Source organism: Jaculus jaculus, chromosome 2 (genome assembly GCF_020740685.1).
Source record: "Jaculus jaculus isolate mJacJac1 chromosome 2, mJacJac1.mat.Y.cur, whole genome shotgun sequence".
NCBI classification, from domain to species: Eukaryota; Metazoa; Chordata; class Mammalia; order Rodentia; family Dipodidae; genus Jaculus; species Jaculus jaculus.
The window spans coordinates 41448363-41469774 of NC_059103.1; positions in this window are offsets into that span (position 1 = coordinate 41448363).

A 21412-nucleotide genomic window follows, 5' to 3' on the forward strand; every position below is an offset into this window, starting at 1 on the left:
GAGGCCACATTCTTGCTCTGCCTGCTCCTTGCTGCTGTCTGCTGACTTGCTGGTGACTCTCCCTTACGCCTTGGGGTATGAGTGCTGTCACCAGCGTCTTGGACTTTGCGTGTGGCTGATCATGATCTAATCTCTATTCCTTCATGCCTCTCTGCTCTCAAGGCCCTGCTCCCTTCGCCCTGGAAGCCACACTAGCTCTCCCATTCCATGGCTGACGATCAACACCACAAGTTTTGGCTTTACTCTCCTTTTCTGTGTTGAATCCCAGCCTTACTTGAAGCTGAACCAGTTCTTTCCCCCAGGAGCTGAACGTTGCAGGGGAAACTAGACATTTCCGATTCATGCCACAGCCCTGAGCATTGCTACTCCAAGTCTCAAACTAGCAGCGATGACGTGAGCAAGGCTCTGTAAAAGCTAGACAGACAATGCTCAGACAAGAGATAAGAACGCAGATACAGTATAGAGTGACGACTTAGCATCATTAAATGTCATGAAGAGGGACATAGGGCTAGGCGTGGTGGCGCATACCTTCAATCTCAGCACTCGGGAGGCAGACGTAGAAGAGGATCGCTGTGAGTTTGAGGCAGCCTGAGACTACATAGTGGATTCCAGGTCAGCCTGGGCTGGAGGAAGACTCTACCTTGGGAAACAACAAACAAACAAATAAACAAGAGGGACATAGGTCCATCATGGAAGGAAGGCCCTCTTGGGGTGTGATACCTGGCTGACAGTTGATGGGTGAGCAGGAGTGGGTGTGAGAGAGTGCAGACAGATGTGTTCCAGGGACATGGAACAGCACATAAGAGCCTTGAAGTAGAAAAGAGACGGGGGGAGGGGGGCGAGGGGCTGGGGGCTGGAATAAAAAAGAGAAAAGAAACTAGGGAGTTAAGGAGCTGACAGGTGACCATACTGATCATGGTGGTCAGTTGGGTGATAGTCGCTGGAAGAAGTGGTCTGGGAGATTACCCGTCTGCTGCCAACCTCCGCCTACAGGCCTGTCTGCGTCCTAAAGCCCATTCAAACATCATTCCTATTAGGTACACGTTGCCCCTTCCTGGACGGCTAATTCCGAGAGCAACCATTCCACTGAGCGCTTGAGGGAGGTATAAATGAATCTGTAGACCATTCCCTCTGTGGCATAACTATTTCCTCCAAATAGAAATATTCCTTTCTGGAAGGAGGAGGGAATGTCATCGTTCTCAGGAAGCTGAAGAAATGTACCAGGCTCTGGAAGTTCAGACACTTGGTGAGGCTCCTTCCCAAGATTATCAAAGCAGTCAACGTTTACTGGGGAGAAGAGACCCCACTCCCTGGCCACCCTGGGGCTGAGGGCAAGTCGGTAGGGCACTCCAGAGATGTAGCTTTAGTGAGTCTGGGGAGGGCTCTGCAGTAGTGGAGTTACCCAAGAGTCACCCTCGTTCCTATGAGAAATGCCAATAAACCCCTTGGTTTGCGGAGCTAGGTGGGTGAGATGCTTCTTTGGTCTGTTGTCAGTGTCCACTCTGGGGTGAAGGTGACATTGCATCTTCCCAGGAAACAACATGCAACACCCCTCAGGGACAAGAGGGAGGTGTTGGTTTCAGAGGACTTGAAAGCAGGAGAAGGGACACTTACTTCTGTCATGGGACAGCTCATGTGCTGGGGAGAGAAGCAGAGGTCACTTCTGAGTGCTCTGCGTATCCCTTCATCATCCCGTGAGCACTTGCTGGGTATCATGAACATGTATTTCCTTATTGAATCCTCAATACAACATTGCACTTTTCTTTTCTTTTTTTTTTTTTTCTTTTTTTAATGTTTCTTTTCATGGTAAGGTCTAGCTCTAACCCAGGCTGACCTGGAATTCACTCTGTAGTGTCAGGGTGGCCTCAAACTCATGGTGATCCTCCTATTCCTGCCTCCCGAGTGCTGGGATTAAAGGCCTGGGCCACCATGCCTGGCTAACATTGTACCATTTTTATAGATGACAAAACAGGCTCTGAGTGGTTATGTGATTAGGCCAGGGGCATATGTTAGTAAGAGGCAGACTCAGGATTTAACCAAGGGAGTGGACCCAAAAGCCCATTCTCTTCCCTACCTGGTATGCCATGGAATCTTAATGGCCACACATTTAGTGCTCTGTCACTCAGCTCTGTGTCTTTTTATTTATTTATCTGAGAGAGAGGGAGGGAGGGAGGGAGAGAGAGAGAGAGAGAGAGAGAGAGAGAGAGAGAGAGAGAGAGAATGGTCATGCCAGGGCCTCTAGCCACTGCAAACAAACTCCAGATGCATGTGTCACCTTGTGCATCTGGCTTATGTGGGTACTGGGGAATTGAACCTGGGTCCTTAGACTTTACAGGCAAGCTCCTTAACTGCTAAACCATCTCTCCAGCCTCTTGCTCTATGTCTTTTATGTAACACAAATACTGTAAGTACAATGTACATATGTATTCCTTTCAGTATGTGTATGTGTGGTGTGGTGTGTGCATACATGTTTGTACGTGTGCAGTACATGTCCACATGTGTGTACATGCATGAGTGTGCATGTGGAGGTCAGAGGTAAATGACAGGTCTTACTTGATCACACTTACCTTATTTTTCCAGACAGTGTCTCTCACTGAACCCAGAGCTCACCAACTGATCTAGCCTGCAAGCCCTGCGGATCTTCTGTCTTTGCCTCCCAGCACTGGGATTATATTTGTGATTCACAACCCCTGGCATTTTATGTGTGTGTGGGGAGCTGAACTCGGGTCTTCCTGCTTACATGGCAAGCACTTTACCCACTGAGCCATCTTCTTAGCCACCTATATATTCTTTATTCCACACTGTACTGTCCAGGATCACATGTACTAAACACACTATACTCTATGGGTTATATATACAAAACCTTGTATACTGTGCTTTATTGTTTCTTTTTTTGTTCTTTCTTTATTGCCAAAGCCCAGGAGTGAAGTATACTGTGCTTTACAGGAATAAATTTAGGGATTTTTACTTGTGATTATGTTCTTAAACCTATATTTGATATTGTCATATTTTTAAAATTGATTAATGCATGTGTAAGTCAGAGGACAACTTCAAGGTACTTGTGCCCCACTTCTTTAAGACAAGGACTCTTTGCTTATTATTATTTATTTATTTATTTGAGAGTGACAGACAGAAAGAAAGAAGCAGATAAGAGAGAGGAGAGAATGGGCACGCCAGGGCCTCCACCCACTGCAGACGAACTCCAGATGCGTGCGCCCCTTGTGCATCTGGCTAACGTGGGTCCTGGGGAATCGAGCCTCGAACCAGGGTCCTTAGGCTTCACAGGCAAGTGCTTAACTGCTAAGCCATCTCTCCAGCCCAAGACAAGGACTCTTGAGCCAGGTGTGGTGGCACACACCTTTAATCCCAGCACTTGGGAGGCAGAGATAAGGAGGATCACCGTGAGTTCGAGACCACCCTGAGACTACACAGAGAATTCCAGGTCAGCCTGAGCAAAAGTGAGACCCTACCTCAAAAAAAAAAAAAAAAAAAAGACAGGACTTTTGTCACTGCAAACAAACTGCGTGACTGCTAATAAACATCAGACTAGCTTTCCTGTGAGCCTTGAGTTTTCCTGGCTCCACTTCTCATTGTTGTAGGTGCACTGGGGTCACAGATACATGCCATACGTGTCACTTTCCACTGGGCCTTACATCAGTGCTGTGGAATTGAACCCAGGCCAGCAAGAATGAGTGAGTGCCTTTGACCACTAAGCCATCTCTTAGCTCTCATAGTTTCTCTTTTCTTGTTTATTATTAACTTCTTTGACATTTTTACATGTCCAGAATGTATTTTGATCCCATTCACCCCCATGATCTTCTCTTGTCCCCCTCCCTCTGAATCCTTTGTTCTTCTCAATTGGTTCCCCTTCCCATTTTCATGGCTTCTCTTTCTTCTTTCTCTCTCTTTCTTTCCCTATCCCTCCCCCCCTCACTTTTTTCGTGATCCACTGACTTCATTTAGGCTGGCTTACAAGACCATGGGTGTGGGTTATCTGCTAGATGATGTAGCAGTGGCTACATCACCAAAGAAAATGTCTCCTCTTCCCCAGAAACCATCCACTAGGACTTCCCCAAGGAGGAGTGGAGCCACTCCCCTATGACTGTCAGAATGCTATGGGTCCAACTTTGCACAGGATTTGTGCAGGTAGCCGTAGCTGGTACGAACACGAATGCAACAGCCACACACATCATGTCTACAAGAGTGCTCCACAGCACTCCGCCCCATCCTCCAGCTCTTGTATTTTTCTACTCTCTCTTCCACAGTGTCCCCTGAGCCTTGGGGTGGGGCTGACGTAGAAGTCACATTTAGAGCACTCAACCATCATGTGCTCAGCATCTTCATCAGCCATAAGCTTCTGTAGTGACCATTGCCCTCCCTAAAAAGAAGCGTGAAGAGTCTCTGGCCAAAGCTGAGAGCAGTACTAAACTATGGCATGTGCATAAATATTTATAATGCAGTTGGATGGACAGAACACATACCCATCTAGCAAAACTACAGTACTAGTAGTAGGTTCCCCACTAGGGCCCATGACCTCCCCAGCAATGGGCTCTTTGACCAAGTTTACTGTACCAGACATGAACCCCATTCCTATGGAACAGTCCTCAGGTCCAATCAGAAAGTGGTTGGTTACCACTTCCATGACAGGCATGTCACTGTTGCACCTTTCCTAACACATGCAGGGCCCAAAGCTAGCTAGGATTGTGGATGAGTTTTCTTTCCCAGCAGCCTATGTAGCACCTTCTGGCAACTCTGAAAGCTAGACAGCCGGAAAGAAACTTCCAGCTCAATTCCAATTTGATTTCTCCATGTCCTGCAATAGAAGCATGTAGTATCTTTAGCAGTAGGGCCTTCCCATCTAGTTCCAGTGAATATTGCCCTATTTTCTAGTTCCTTAAAGCTTTATCTGATTTGCTGTAACATCTCTCCATTACATTACGATTCTTGTAATTTGTTTTTATTTCTAGAATTACCATTGAGAACTTTAAAGGTCCCAGTTCTTTTAAAAGTCCTTCATCCTTTTTTTTTCTTTTTCTTTTTCTTTTTCTTTTTTGACATGGGGTCTCACTCTAGCCCAGGCTGACCTGGAATTCACTATGGAGTTTCAGGGTGGCCTTGAACTCACAGCAATCCTCCTACCTCTGTCTCCTGAGTGCTGGGATAAATGGTGTGCGCCACCAAGCCTGGAGTTAGTCACAGTTATTTTGAAGTGCATTATTTTAAGTACCAGTATCTGGATATGTTGAGTGTTTGTTGTTATCTGTTTTTCACATTTGTGTGGCCTTGTCTCCTGGTATGCCTGGTAAATTGGATTGATTGCAAAACACTGCATATGGAAAAGCTTTAGACACAATTTGAGGCCCTGCAAAGATGACCCAGAGGTTTAACTACTCATGCTTCTGGAAAGGAGTTAGAGTAGAAACAGCTCACTTGAGTCCAATCTGGTATAACTGTGAAGGCTGACCTATTTCTGATCTGCTTTGTAAGGGTCCCAGTTAAAAATCTTAAAAAGGGAGGGGGTGGCTGGAGAGATGGCTCAGTGGTTAAAGGCACTTGGTTGTAAAGCCTGATGACCTAGGTTCAGTTCCCCAGCACCCACATAAAGCCAGACCACAAGGTGGCACGTGTCTGGAGTTGTTTGCAGTGACAGGAGGCACTGTTGTGCCCATACATTTCTCTGCCATAAAAATATAGATAAATAAATAAATAATTCTTTGAAAGTCTTAAAAACCCACCCCCTTCTTTGGAGACACTGAAAGTATCCTTTCTTCCCTATTATCTTTAAATTTTTTAAAATTTAATTGCAGACAGAGAAAGAGAGAGAGAGAGAGAGAGAGAGAGAGAGAGAGAGAGAGAGAGAGGGAATGGGTACACCAGAGCCTCTTGCTACTACAAATGAACTCTAGACCCATGCCTACTTTGTATATCTGGCTTTACCTGGGTACTGAGGAATTGAAGCTAGGCTTTTAGGCTTTGCACGCAACTGTCTTTAACTGTGGAGCCATCTCTCCAGCCCTAACTTTTTTCTCTTTACACACTTCATTGCTTCATGGACCATCCAATGGGTCAGCCTTGTGTGGAGCTTCTTTTTACCTTATGCATGGTTGTCTTCCATCTGGACACTACTGCGGTCTAATGTCATGGCTTGGAGACTGCTTGTCAACTGAGTGTCCCTCCAGCCTCAGGGTCTCGGCCAGTCCCTGTAGGGAGGCCAGGTCTGCTTTTCTTTGCTGATGTGAATGTTCAAAGCGGTATCTGCTGTACCAGACTCAGGGTTCAGTTCTTGACGGCACTTGCCTTACTTCTCCTCATAGAAACACTAGCCAGTGACTGAAGTTACCTTCACTTGATGGCTGATGAGAAAAACCAAGTCTGAGGGAGTATAGTTAGACTCTCTCCTGCCTCATAGAAGCACATATGCATTTATGAATTTATTTGCTAATGTTCTGGCTGTCTCTAGGCTATCCATAGCACAAGGGGAGAGAACAGATCTATGCATCTATTTTATGTCCTGATCTTATACCAATGTGTGGTATAAAGTTTATAGGCTATAACCACATTCAATGGTTTGATAAAAACCTCAGGTCTGGGCTGCAGAGATGGCTTAGTGGTTAACGACTTGCCTGTGAAGCCTAAGGATCCCGGTTCGAGGCTCGATTCTCCAGGTCCCACGTTAGCCAGATGCACAAGGGGGCGCACGCATCTGGAGTTCGTTTGCAGAGGCTGGAGGCCCTGGCGTGCCTATTCTCTCTCTATCTATCTGACTCTTTCTCTGTCTGTCACTCTCAAATAAATAAAATTAAAAAAAAATAAAATAAAAAACCTCAGGTCCTAAAGTTACTTATGTCTGGAAACCAGACGGTGGAGGCTTCACCTAGAGTCCTGCCTGCTTGTCATCACCTCACAGGCAGGAAATGTAATTCTTTTCTTTTCTTTTCTTTTATTTAAAAGCAGAGGGAGCCGGGCGTGGTGGCGCATACCTTTAATCCCAGCACTCGGGAGGTAGTGGTAGGAGGATTGCCGTGAGTTCGAGGTCACCCTGAGACTCCATAGTGAATTTCATGGGCATGCCAGGGCCTCTCACCACTGCAGACCAACCCCAGATGCATGTGCCATTTTGTGCAGCTGGCATGGGTACTGGGGAAATGAACCGAGGTTGTTAGGCTTTATAGGCAAGCGCCTTACCACTGAGCCATCTCTCCAGCCCAGGAAATGTAATTCTTAACCAGCTGAGAGGTTGATTTTCTCTCTCTCTCTATCTTTTTTCTTTCTTTCTTTTAGTACTGAGGATTCAATATAGGGCCTTGTGCACACTAGTCTACCCAAGTGTTCATCTACTGAACTCAACTGGCAGTCCTTAGATTTCTGAGACAGGGTCTCACTATGTAGCCCAGGCTGGCCTGTAGCTCTCGACCCTCCCGCTTCTGTCTGCCTCCTGCGTAATTACACGCCCGCGTCCCCATCCTGCTTTCTAGTGTAGCTGAGCTCCAGGCTGTCAGGGGGCAATTCTGACAATTTCAGGCTCCCTTGGGTGTCAGGGCCTCTGATGTCTTACCTGGGGTCTGGGGGCTCACATGACACTGAAGGGTGAGCTCAAGAAGTTTCTAAACTTAGAGGAGAAATCTGCAACTGTAGGATTGCTTTTCTGAAAACAACTTGAGCTTTGTTCAGTCTTGAGTCTGAGACCTTCAAAAGTCAAAGGCTTGAGGGTGGAGACTGGTTGCCTGTCTGTCTCCCAGCAATGCACCCCTTATCAGGGAGGGGCTTCCCGAAGCTAAGCAGGGACTATGGGGAGTCATTGGAGAGAGGGCTAGGATACGAAGGGGGTCCTCTTGCCCACCTTGAGCCTGGATGAGGTCAGTGCCCAGAGTGCCCCAATGTCATTCTCAGAGAGTTCCAATGCCATTCTCCACAGACCCTCAAGAGGTGGCTATCACTTGCCGGAGGGCTATGAATAAGGAATGGAGTTTTCTGCTTGCCCTGTCAGGTGGCTGCTGAGAGGTAAGCCATCTCATTGACTGAGAGATCTACTGAGTCTCCTGGTTCTGACACAACCACAGAGAGAGAGCAGGTTGGTGGGCTGGGTGTGTGGGAATTCCCAGCTCACCAGTTTGACATGAAGCCAGCATCCCTGATGGAAGACCTCGGAGCAGGAAGGAGCCCCAGGCTTCTCTAAAGAAGAGGAGAGGCAGCTGGAGAGAGGGCTTAGCGGTTAAGCGCTTGCATGAGAAGCCTAAGGACCCCGGTTCGAGGATTGATTATTCCCCAGGACCCACGTTAGCCAGATGCACAAGGGGGCACACGTGCCTGGAGTTCATTTGCAGTGGCTGGAGACCCTGGCACACCTATTCTCTCTCTCTCTCTCTCTCTCTCTCTCTCTACCTGACTCTTTGTCTGTCACTTTCAAATTAATAAATAAAACAAACAAACAAAATATGTTAACGAAGAGGAGAGGCATCTGGGACCGTCTGTCTCCCTGCTTAACCTGTCCTGGGTCTCCCTCTGGGCCTGGGGAGTGTAGCAGAGGGTGATCTAGTCCAGAAACCTGCACCCCACTTCCAGGAACATATCCCTGTAGCCGGGGGTGTCTCTTTCTTGCACTGCTTTTCTTACACAAATTCACAATTCTTTCTGTTTCTTAGATACTCTCACAAACGTTGACACAAAATCCTCTCTCCATTGTCGCCTGGTCCAGGGTCTCCTGCAGATCTGGGGTTTGACCTTGGTTTTGTGGCCGCGTCATGACTCTGAGGTGACCGGTGGCTTCCTGGCTCAGGCTCTCTCAGTATTGTTCCCTGATGGTCAGCCCTGACAAAGTCATTTCCTACACAGGTCACCACAGACATTGCTGGCCTCACCCTCTCTGTCTGATCCAACCTAAGGCTTCCACTAACCCTATGGTTATGGATTCTTATCTGTGTTTGTGGGGATCCTCACAGAGAGGAGTCTCTCCATTGTCCCCCACCCCCCAAGTACTGGGGAAAGGCCAAGGTTGTCTAGTATGAGGCAATGGTTTGAGGGGGTATATCAGAGATAAGGGCATAAGGAGGGTTCTACATGTAAGCTAGGTAAGGTGTAGGCATTAGGGGCCCTCAAGCCCATACTCAGACTGCTACTGTGACATTCCTGCTTCCATACCAGCCTCTTGACAATGTCATGTCACTCAGTTCCGCAAAACTCTGTCTCTCGGTTTCTATCTCTCTCCAGGCCTTTGAGCAGCTCAAGGAGCAGAAGCTATTTAACCAAAGCCAAGAAAACCCAATTACGACATGTGTCCAGGTATGACCTGACTCTCAGTGTATGCCTTCTGTTATAGACAGCTCCAACGTTGCTAGAATGAATATACAACCAACACAGTTTTTTCTAGGTAGGGTCTCACTCTAGCCCAGGCTGGCCTGGAATTCATTCTGTATTCTCAGGGTGGCCTTGAACTCACAGCGATCCTCCTACCTCTGCCTCCTCAGTGCTAGGAATAAAGGTGTGTGCCACCACGCCCAGCTCAACCAGCGCTGTTTTATGGGAGGAAGGGATTTATTTCAAGCTTACAGATCCAGGGGAAATTCAAATCAAGGGCATAAGAAGCTGCCTCTAATTCATAAATCCAAGCAGAGAGAGAAAACACCACCAGCCAGTGATCACCAACTAGCAGCAAGGAGAAAAACCTGCCAGAGCTCAGACTGCTTTGCCCACCTTTGGGCTAGAATCAGATCCGTCCCCAAACACACCTTTGGGCTGGGTCCCAGGATCTGCCCCAAGTGACACCTCCTCCAGCCAGATGACTGGAGACCCAAGTTACAAGTTTAATAAAACCCCTGAGTCTATGGGGAACATACATTCACATTCAAACCACCACATCTTCCAACCCCAGAACAAAGCCCTGGCCTAGTCCAGCGTGGCTCCTCCTGGGGTAGTGGCTAACCTGACGGGGTAAACTGCTATTCCTGAAAGGCCCTGGTTCAGGCTCAACTCTAGTGCTTTCTTAGAGCTGAACTTTTCCTGCTGTGGCCAGGCTTAGGGACAGTGAGTGACATTACTAAACACTAGGACTTTGGACTCTGCCAGATGGCCAAGGTTACTTGGACAATGTGGCTAGGTCAAGGTGAAGATGGTCCAAGACGGGTTGATGTTGAAAATAGTGAGCATTCGGCACCAGGCAGTGAGGAATGGGCTGGAGCAGGACCAGAGCTCCTTGCTGTGCCGGCTCTAACCCTGAGTCACTAGTCGTAGGCGGCTGTGGTGATGGGGGAATGTGAGAGTGGGGTAAGAAGGGACAAGAGGTGACAGTGGCTTTTAGCAATTCCACGGAATAGCATCCAGGGTCTCGTAACAGGCACACATGTGGTTAGCAAGATGCAGCATTAGCAGCCTGTATGCTGTCTTGTGAACCCTGGGGAGCTCATACCCAGAACAGGAGGAGGAGGAGTCCTGGGCATGTGGCGGCGGTGGCAGGGGCTACGAGCCAACTTACCATCCACATGGGTCTCTGCCATGCCTTAATCAATGCTGTTGGACTAGAGTTGACAATACAAAAAAACTTGCCCACATTTAAAGTATACGCTGTGTAAAAAATGTCATAATGAAGCCCATTATTTTGTATAACTAACATATGCTAACAAAAGGGAAGAATAAAAAAATAGGAAAAACTTATACAATATAATATTTCAACATAGGTATATGCTTGTGAAATTATTCAAATCAAGATAATGAACAAACCCATTACCTGTCAAAGACTTCTTTGTCAGTCTCCCTCCTGATCCCATTCCTTCCTAGGCAACCACTGGTCTGCTTTCTATTGTTATAGATTAATGTTCATTCATATGTAGAATTTGTATGTGGGAGCAGTTCATATCCTATTTACAGCAATCCTCTGAAGTGGCTACTATATTCTTATGAAAATCTCCCTTTACAGATGATGGGGAACAGTCACAAAGAAGCCCAATGACCTGTCTGTGTGGCTAGTGAGGGCTGGAGCCAGGAGAGTGGTATCATAGCCATGGCACCCTGCTGCCCCTCATGGATGCCAGGGGTTCGAGCGCAGGGAGGCCTTGGAATTCTTTGGCCCTGCTCTTCCAGGCCACAGGCCAGGAGGAAGCAAGGAAGATTTGAGAGAGTGAGTCAGAAAAGGTCAGGACTGGGACTCTGGGGAGGGAAGCCAAAGCAAACCGGAGAAGGGCCATGGAGCTGGATGGGGACAAGTGGGGTCCGAGGAAGATCCTGGCTGGGCCAAAGCCTGTTCTTGTAGTGAGAGGTGAGCACTGAGGCAGCTTTGCTCACCAGTCCTGGGAGCCGCTGTGCTGAGAGCTTTGTTGTCCTGCCCTGCAGAGTTGGGGTTAGCTGTCCACTATAGCTGAGCCTGGGTAGTGGGTTGGAGTCTAAGGACCCTGCTGAGTTCTGCCTGGCTGGGCTGAGGAAACTTGTACCTGGGCAGACCCCCCCCCCATATTTGAACCTCCAGAATGTCAGCCCAGAACTGGCAGAGCACACTTATCTTAAGACACCAATATACCCTCTGGAAGCTCCGACCCTCTCCTGTTTCTCACAGCAGATTGCATGGGCTGAAGTGGGGGTCCCCAGGGAAGGAGTGCCCAGGGAAAGCTGACTGGAGCAGTGGTTAGAGCAGCGGTACCTGGGCAAGTGACCCGCAGCCATGAAGGACGTGTGGAGCTGGCGCTCCTAGCCCCCCCTGCAATGACCCCCAACTGTAAACAGCAAAACCCAAAACAGTAAATACTGACAGGAGGGTACTCATCATGATGGGCTTACTTCAGCTAAGCGGCTGTGGTGATGGTGGGGGGACTGGGAGGTAAGTAACAAGCAGAGCCTGTAACTCACACTCAGTGACCTGATCGATACACAGGGGGCGTGACCCAACTCCTGCCTGGGAGCGTGTGCGCCAGTCATTCTGGTGCAGGCAAGAAGAAGCCCTCCCTTGGATCACAGGGCCTGGGTTCCAGTCTAGCTCTGCTGGTGGTTTGCCAAGCTAACCTGAGCTGTTTGCCATATATATATATACCTCTGAGCTCCTTTTGTTGACACTGTGAAATAATAGGCACTACAGTTCTAGGATTCCTAGTCTCTTCTGCCCCACCTAGATTCCTCAAGATTCTTGACGTCCAGGACCCACTCAGGAAGGGGTCAGCCCCTGTCCAGCCTCCTAGGAAAGTCCAGGCTTGGGGAGGGAGTGAAATGCATGGCAATATTGCCAAGACCCCAGCTGGCCAGTGACAGGAACGCAGTGGAGTACGGCACAGGGAGCTATTTTACTGGAAAGATGAAAGGAAATTGCATCTTTAATAATTCACCGGCCGGTTTGGAGGGAGGCAGGTTGGCGGGCTGCTAGTCGCCCAGCGATCCCAGGCTCAGTTCCTGGAAATCCGCTGGCTCCAGAGCCGGCCCGAGAGGCTCAGGGCCTCCATCTCCTCCTGGCCAAGGGACAGCAGGAGCCGACAGAGTCTAGACCAGGGTGAGAGGTTAAAACACAGCCATCCCGGGAACCCGCTAAATTGATATCCCCAGCAAAAAGGAGCCAAAAGAATCAATACAGCAGCCCAGGACGGCAGCCAAGCTTGGCCCGGCCTGGTGGAGTCCCGGCAGAGGGGAGCTCTGGGCTATAGCAAGCAAACCGGGGGGCCTCTCCTGCACACCCTCGGGATGGGAAGGGGCTGCAGGCAGGCAGGGATCACTGCATCTGGGTAGCCTGTCCACAGCGCTGGGCAGGCTTGGCCCTTCCCTCCTGGGCTCTCTCATTGGAAGACCTTGTAGCTGATTTGCATGGGACTCTCAGGACCCTCCGTGGGAGACCTAACTGCCAACGAGGAAGAGAGCAGTGAAGCTGGAGGGCAACCCAGGAGACATGCCAAGGGCATGTGGGCCTTGGGTATTGCTCCCTCCCAGCACAGTGGTGGGTGTGAATGAGTGTCCTCCCAGCTCTAGCCACTCCCTGTGAGTGCCACCTGAGGACAGGTGGGAGAGCGTGGCCCCCCTTTACTTCTGGAAGACAATCACCTCTGTAGCCATGTCACCGTAGGATCCTGAGTGACTAATTTGAAATTTCAAAGCCTTTCTGGGTGGGTCAGTGTAGGGACAAGTTGGGGGAGAGGACGCATGGAAGGAGATTAGATGGAGTGGAGGGGATCTGAGGACCAAGACAGCTCAGGCAGGACACCTGTTACTTAATGTCTCCTGCCCCTGCTAATTAGCCGAGGTGACTCAAGGATGCAGCTTGAAGCTCACGTTCTCACCTCCTGTGACTGACAAGGAAGCTTTAGGAGGCAGCACTGAGTGCTAAGGACAAGGAGGCAGGAAGACCTTGAATTTGAGGCCAGCCCAGGCTCCACAGCAAGACACTGTCTCAAAACAAATACATATCAAACCAAAAGATAGCAGCAACCCCACAGGCACCTGGTTCCTCCATTCCTCCCGGGAGGAATAGAGGTGGCTTCTAACTAGCTCCTTGCTATTTCTCACCTCTTCTCCCCCTTTAATTTACCCTGAATGCTGAGGAAAGACACGTCCTCCTTCTGACTCGGATCGGATCCCAGAGTTCTGGTTCTGAAGGGATGGTGTGGCCTTGGAGCCATTGTCCATGCTTCATCCGGACTCACTGGTCCCTGCCTAGCCCAGGCCTCTGGGCTCATCTTCCTCTTTGGAAAGCTAGGATGAGCTTACCCATTAGTTTGGTGGGCCTTCGGGCGGCGGCGGCGTGGGGGGGGGGCGGTTGGGGGAGGTCATGCTTAGTAACATGACTTTAAACTGGGACAGTAAAACCTCCTATCTGGTGGATCCAACACTCAGGAATTCCTGAGTGTCGGAAAGTAGACAAAAATGGTTTCCGGGGCTCCAGAGATGGCACAGTGGTTAAGGTGCATGCATGCAAAACCTAAAGGTCTGGGTTTAATTCCCCAGTACCCAAGAAGTAAAGCCAGTTGTACAATGTGGTGCATGCATCTGGTGTTTGTTTGCAGTGGCTGGAGGCCCTGGTGGACTCATTGTCTCTTCCTGTTTCTCTTTTCTCTGTCTCTCTTTGTGTGCAAATAAACAAATATTTTAAAAATGGTTTCTAAGCAGATGGAATAAATGGTTGTTTAAAACATTTATCCAAGAGCTGAAGAGATGGCTTAGTGGTTGGAGAGCTTGCCTGTGAACTCTAAGGACCTAAGCTCAAATCCCCAGGACCCACATAAGCCAGATGCACAAGGTGGCATATGCATCTGGAGTTTGTTTACAGTCGCTAGGGGCCCTGGTATGCCTCTCTCTGCCTTTCTTAAATAAATAAAACAATTATTCAAGCCTGGAGAGATGGTCCAGAGGTTTAAAAGCTTGTAAAATCTGATGGCCCTGGGTCCAATTACCAAGTACCCATGCAAAGCCAGATGCACAAATTGGCACATCTGTCTGGCATTTGTTTGCAGTGGCAGGAGGCCCTGGTGTGCACATTCTCTTTCTTGCTCTTAAACAAATAAATAAATATTTTTAAAAAGAAATAAAACATCTATTCATGCAATAGGGTGTGGCAGCCCAGGCCTATAATCCCAGCACTGAGGAGGCCGAGGCAGAAAGATCTTGAGTTCAAGGCCTATCTGGACTACACAATGAAACCCTGTCCAACCATGACCACTAACAATACCAGCTGTCCCTGCAGCAAAGCTCATGGTCTTGGTTGATAAAAATGCTGCCCCCCACACAGGGTCCTCATCAGAGCCATTTTGCTCCTACTTGATGAACAGTTCTGACCAGTTCTGTGGTCTAACTCTCAGGCCACTACATGCATCTTGGTAGCAGTAAGAAGATCAAGGAGGCACGGGTAGGGGAACTGTGAAATGCAGATCCAGTAATTAAGGGAGCAGAGCAGTCAGGACGTACCTTGACAATTCCTGCTGCGAACCCTGTATTCTAGTCCAATCTACTAATTAGTGTTGTTCAGATGACCCTGAGTCATCAAGAAGGGGTGCAACATGCAGTGCTCTCTGGGAAATCAGGATGAATGATCCTTCGTAGAGAGATTTCTACCAAAAACTTTTTTCTTTTTCTCATTTTTTTTTTTTTTTTTTTTAGGTAGGGTCTTCTAGCCCATGTTGACCTGGAATTCACTATGTAGTCATGTAGTCTCAGGGTGGCCTTGAACTCACAGCGACTCTCCTACCTCAACCACCCAAGTGCTGGGATTAAAGGTGTGTGCCACCACATCTGGCCCAAAAGCTTTTGTTCTTGTTTTTGTTTTTGTTTTTGTTTGTTTTTCAAGGTAGGGTCTTGCTCTTGCCTAGGCTGTCCTGGAATTCACTATGTAGTCTCAGGCTGGCCTTGAACTCACGGTGATCCTCTTGTTCTGAGTGCTGGGATGAAATGCTGCACCACCACGCGTGGCTCTGACAACTTTTTAAAAAGAACTCTGCTACTTAAAGGGGTATATAATTTGCAGACCATGAATACACATGGATTCCCCCTTTCTGGTGCCTGGGACAGACTGAGTTGGCCTGGGTGAGGATGAGAACTGTTGCAGGCAGGTTCACATTGCTGGTAGAAATCACCCAATCAAGAGCCGTTTGTGGGAAAAAGAGGTTTATTTTGGCTTACAGGCTTGAGGGGAAGCTCCACAATGGCATGGAAAATGATGGCATGAGCAGAGGGTAGACATCACCCTCTGGCCAACATAAGGTGGACCATAGCAACAGGAGAGTGTGCCAAACTGGCAAGGGGAAGCTGGCTATAACACCTATAAGCCCGCCCCCAAGGATACACTCCCTCCAGGAGGCATTAATTCCCAAATCTCCATCATCTGGGAACCTAGCATTCAGGACACCTAAGTTTGTGGGGGACACCTGAATCAAACCATCATAAGAACCCACATACTTCTTCCTCCTATACAACTACTTGGAGGAACCCAAGTAGCTCTTTTACTGACTCCTGCCGTTTCTTGCGGGCCTTTTAGTCTAGGCTGTTTGCTGGGGGAAGAGGCCTCCTGAATTTTGGTTTTCTTCTGGTTCACGCCAGGAGCAACCCTACCTATTTGCCACCTGCTAGGGCCAAGTGTGGCCTCACTGCTGGAGGGGACAGTGGATGAGGCAAGTTCACAGTCAGATGGTGTCTACCTGCTACAGTAGCCACACACGGGGTGGGGGGGTGCAGGGCCTTTGAAGGAGAGTCCTGGGGTGCCCAGGGGGTCCTGTAATGCTGACTTGGGAAAAGACTCAGGAAGAACTTCCTGAAAAGATGTTAAACTAAGCAAAGACATAACCTGCTCTTTTAGACACCATGGCTTATACATGCTGGGTGCTGGCTTTTGTCATGATGGAGGGAAGCCTCAGTGTGGGCCTGAGCCCAAACTCTATCCTGTCCATAGTCCTGTGACCACTGGCAGTGAGCATGTGCGGTAGTCCCCAGGATTTCCTGCTTGTTCCTCGGGCACCCAGAATATCAGAGCAATAGTGACCCACATAGACCTCGCGTGCTCTTCCTCTCTGAAATGGAGGGCATATTTCCTGATCCTTCTTAGCCAGCACTTCTGTTCCTCTAGGCTGAGCTTGCATTTGAGCCTCTTTCTTAACTGTTTTGTTCACCAGGGACATTATTTTTGTCCTGTGTATTCTGCTGGGCCACCAGGGGATCTAAGGGCTTTGGCCAGAGTCCTTGTTTGACCCTAAGAGCTGAAGGGCTGGAGTGGGCAGGTGATCTGATGTGAGGTATGGGGGCGGAGTGAAACTTCTAGAATCCTGGCTATGTTGGCTTCCACTGAGCCTAGTCAGTTCATAGGGACTCCACTCCAGCACACGAAGAAGCTGAGGATCTTTCGAGAAGACTCCTTTCAGTTTGGCTTAGAGGAACGGTCTTCCTGAAACCCTGTGCAGTTAGTTTCTTCTTTAACCAAGAAATGTTGCAGCTGCTAGCAGTGTTAGGTACCTGTAATCTCAGCATTTGGGAGGCTGAGGCAGGAGGATTGTGAATTGAAAACAGTTCCCTCAGGTAACACCAAATCACATTAGTGACTAATAGCATGGCTTAACACTCACGTGGGCTGAACTGAAATTGTGCAGGTCTACCTGTTTGCTGCAGAAATTGTCACTGTCCAACCCTGAGCCACCATCAGAGAGGCCTTAGTGGGCCACTCTATAAGGTTTTGTGCATGTGTGAGAGTAACTTTAAAACTGGGCTGGCCCGGGCATGGTGGTGCACACCTTCGATCCCAGCACTTGGGAGGCAGAGGTAGGAGGATACCTGCAAGTTCTAGACCAGCCTGAAACTACAGAGCAAGTTCCTTGCCAGCCTGGGCCTAAAGTGGACCCTGCCTCAAGCTACCCAATCCCCTGCCAGAAAAAAAACATAAGTGGGCTACTAACAGCTTTTTGTAACACATGTGTTACTAGGGAAAAGCAATAGATTAAGTTTCTTTTCTGTTTTCTAGCTTGGTTTTCCTCATGAGGCCTTGGGGGCTACTGAGGTTCTGTATTGCTTGCCTTAGAAGGGAGGAATGGTCCTTTCTCTTCAGGCTGAGAAGTAAGGTTGGACAAGCTTGTACTGTCACCTAAAGGCTCTAAGCCTGGGCTGGAGAGATGGCTTAGCAGTTAAAGTGTGTGCCTGCGAACCCATGTTCAACTCTCTAGATCCCATGTTAGCCTGACGCACAAAGGTAAAGCAAGCACAAGGCTGCACATAACCACTAGGTGGCACAAACATCTGGAGTGTGCCAGTTTTCTCTCTCTCTTTGTCTCTCTAACAAAAAATTGAAATAAAATAAAGGCTCTGAGCCAGACGTTGGCTCAATCTACAGCATGGGGATTCCACATGGGCAAGGCCTATACCAGAACATCCCTAGGAGCCTGTGGGTAGTAGATGGCTGTGGTCTGGGGGGGCCCCAGCTCCTTGGGGGGTCTCATCACTTCTGGCTGCAACAGGCACCCTCCCCTGAGCCTATTTCCTTAGACTCCCCAGAGCAAGCAAAGATTCACTTGAAAGAGCAGGACACAGGTAATGAGTCTCAGAAATAGTTCAGTGGCTGAGGGCACTGTGCTTGGAATCCTTTGCTTTGGGTCAACTGTGGGGTCCTGGTCAAGATTCCACCTGTCATCTGGGGCCAGTCACACTCACAGCCTAGATGATCGCGTGAACTGAGGAGACACAACTGTGAGCTCTCGGGACTCTGCTAAGACACAGGAGTGTGCAGTGAAAGGGAGGTTGGTGGGGACATGTGAGGGGACACTGGGTTCCCTTTGTGGCTGGGCAGGATGAGGCACAAACCTGCACGCCAGGGACTGGGCAGTGGTACTGGGTACAAAAGTGACCTGGGCTACTGGAGAACAGGCGCAGGATCCTCAGTCAAGTCCCCTTGTGCCTACTAGGCCCATCTTAGGACTAAGAAGGCAGCCATCAAGGTGTGGCTTTTGAGCCTACAGGTCACATGGGATGGACTTGTCACTCATCCTCTCACGTTTGCTTCTCTGTCTTAAAGGGAGGTCAAGGAGGTAGAAAGAGATGGCTCAGTGGTTAAGGCACTTGCTCTCAAAGCCCAACAACCTGGGTTTGATTCCCTAGTACACCTGAGGGTTTCTTTGCAGTGGCTGGAGGCCCTGGCATGCCCTCTCTCTAGTGTGTATCAATAAGTAAATAATAAATAAATAAATGTTAAAGTGTAGTCAAAAGTATCTATCAGCCCTCTGCAATACTATTGTACCAAACAAAACTATACGTATGAAACTTGTGAAGTGTCATTCACTGCATGGGATGGTTCTCTAGGCCTCAGTTTCCCCAAATGAGAAATGGGTAGAAGAATAGTACTTCCTTCCTTTAAGACACTCTAGTGTGCCTGGAACCAGCCAGCACTTGGGGAAGGACCGTGAAGAGAAAGTACTGTGTGGTGATCGTGGCTGGGGGACATAGTCTCCTTAGGGAGAGCCTTGCTCCTGCACCGGCTCCCAGACCTGGCCCATGGCAATTCTCAGAGGACTGTGCTGACAGCTGCCCTCTTGATCCCCTTCCCAGCCTGCTAAGTCACCCACAAATAAGGCGGGCGGCCAGGGAGGGGCTTCTTGCTTAGTTAGATGAGATGCCCACACAGGGCTGATGTGCCGATGAGTCAAGCTGCTCCAAACTCCCAACCCCTGGTGTGGAAGCATCTGGACACGGCTTTGGGAGGTAATTCGGTTAGAAGAGTGGATGGAGCCCTTGTGAAGAGGGTTAGTGCCCTTATAAAAGGCACCCTGGGACTCCAGTCACCCTCTTTCTGCTGTGTAAAGATGCAATGGCACGCACCTGTCAGCAAGAAAAGGTGCTCCAAAGGCCAGTATTCTGGAAGTTCTGCCGTGCGTGTTTGTCTTAGTTTAGCATGCTGTTTAAATAAGTCCCTTAGCCATTTGGATATCGACCCTCTCCCTTAGATTGTTTCCCTCCAAGGATCTCCCTCACCTCCCTCCTCCTAAGAACCACTGGCATGGACGTTCTGAGACTGTACACATCACGCTGGACCCACGCTTTGCAACACAGCTCCTGCTGCCTGACTCACAGAGAGAAAAGCCCACTGACCACAGCCCCAGAGAAGAGCCCACTGAGCTTGCTCATGTCCAGTCTCGGCATGCAGCTGGCTGCCCCTTTGTCTGCTAGTGACGGCCTCTGCAAGGGACAGTGGGTGGGGCAGAAGGACATGCTGGCTTTCTGAGCTACGGGAAAGGGCGCTTGGCTCTCATGCTGGCCCTGGCTCTAGCACAGTCTGCCCTTTGGCTCCTCTGTAAAATAGAAGTCAGAATCACTTGACTGGGCTGGGATGCAGCTCAGTGGTAAAGTAAGTGCTTGCCTAGCATGTGTGAGGCCCTGGGTTGTATATTAATACCACTGAGAATCTCACACCGGCCAGGCGTGGTGGTGCACGCCTTTAATTCCAGCACTCGGGAAGCACAGGTAGGAGGACGGCTGAGAGTTTGAGGCCACCCTGAGACTACATAGTGAATTCCAGGTCAGCCTGGACTAGAGAGACCATACCTTAAAACACCAAAAAACAAACAAACAAAAACAACACCTCACACCGAACTCAAACAACATAACAGAACACGTCTTCTTATCTGCCTTCTCTGGAACACATGAAACCATACACAGGAAGCTCTGAAACTATTGGGTGGTTGGGGAGACGAAACCAAGGCTTCCCTTCCCCTGTTCATCCTTTCTCTGTCTGCCATCTCTGGCTTTGCGCTTTCTTTACAAGTCTTGTGGATTGGTGTGGTGGCATCGGTCCTAGCTTATTATACATCCCAAATAAAGTTTTCACCTCCTTCCTTCCTATAAACGCAGGACAAATGTAACCCATTCTCCAGAGTATGGGGGACAGACATCAAGAGAGACGGTGGTGGGCTGGAGAGATGGCTTAACGGTTAAGCGCTTGCCTGTGAAGCCTGAGGACCCTGGTTCGAGGCTCGACTCCCCAGGACCCACGTTAGTCAGATGCACAAGGGGGCACACGCGTCTGGAGTTTGTTTGCAGTGGCTGGAGGCCCTGGTGTGCCCATTTGCTCTCTCTGTCTCCCTCTTTCTCTCTCTGTCTGTCTCTCTCAAAGAAATAAAAATAATCTAAAAAAAGAGAGAGATGGTGAAATGTAGGCTCAAAATATTTCTTACTCTGATAATGGGTTTAATGGGAGTCAGTAATCTAGAACCTTCTGAAGCAGGAGATGTCATTCAGAATGGCCTGACCTTTTAGGTAAACTGGTGGCATTTCCCTCTTCCTATCTCACCTACCTCCAAATGCTTTTCCTTTTATTTTTATTGATTTATTTATTTGAGAGCAATAGACAGGGAAAGAGAGACAGACAGAATGGGCACTCCAGGGCCTCTAGCCACTGAAAACGAACTCTGGTACACACGCCACCTTGTGCATCTGGCTTACGTGGGTCCTGGGAAATTGAACCTCGAATCAGGGTCCTTAGGCTTCACAGGCAGGTGCTTAACTGCTAAGCCATCTCTCCAGCTCCTGCTTTTCCTTTCGACATCTAATCTCTACTCCTATTCCTTCATATTTTTGTTAAAAAAAATCGGCTAGACAAATACTGTTATCACTTCCCTCTATCCCATTGGCATATTTGGGGCTGTCCAGAAGTGACTGTTTTCCGCCAGGCCATGAAAAGATGGAGGGGAGATGCCTTGATCCCAGCTGCCTGGGGAGCTGGAGGTAGAGAAGGTCTAGCCAGGAGGAACCCCCAAGGGGGAACAGTTACCAGGAGGCAGGGTCCCCATGGTCTCTCCATGGAAGAAACTGCAAAATGAGGAACATGAATCATAGGAAATAAATCACTGGCTCTTTTGGGCCCCTTTGGTGGAAGGCTCATTTGACTACCTGGGACATGTTACTGACTTTTGGAAGCCGCCGGGCCGACCTCACTCTCTGTTTTCTTCCAACGAGTCATTGACATGGGCCACGGGGACTTTCCTGGGATGGG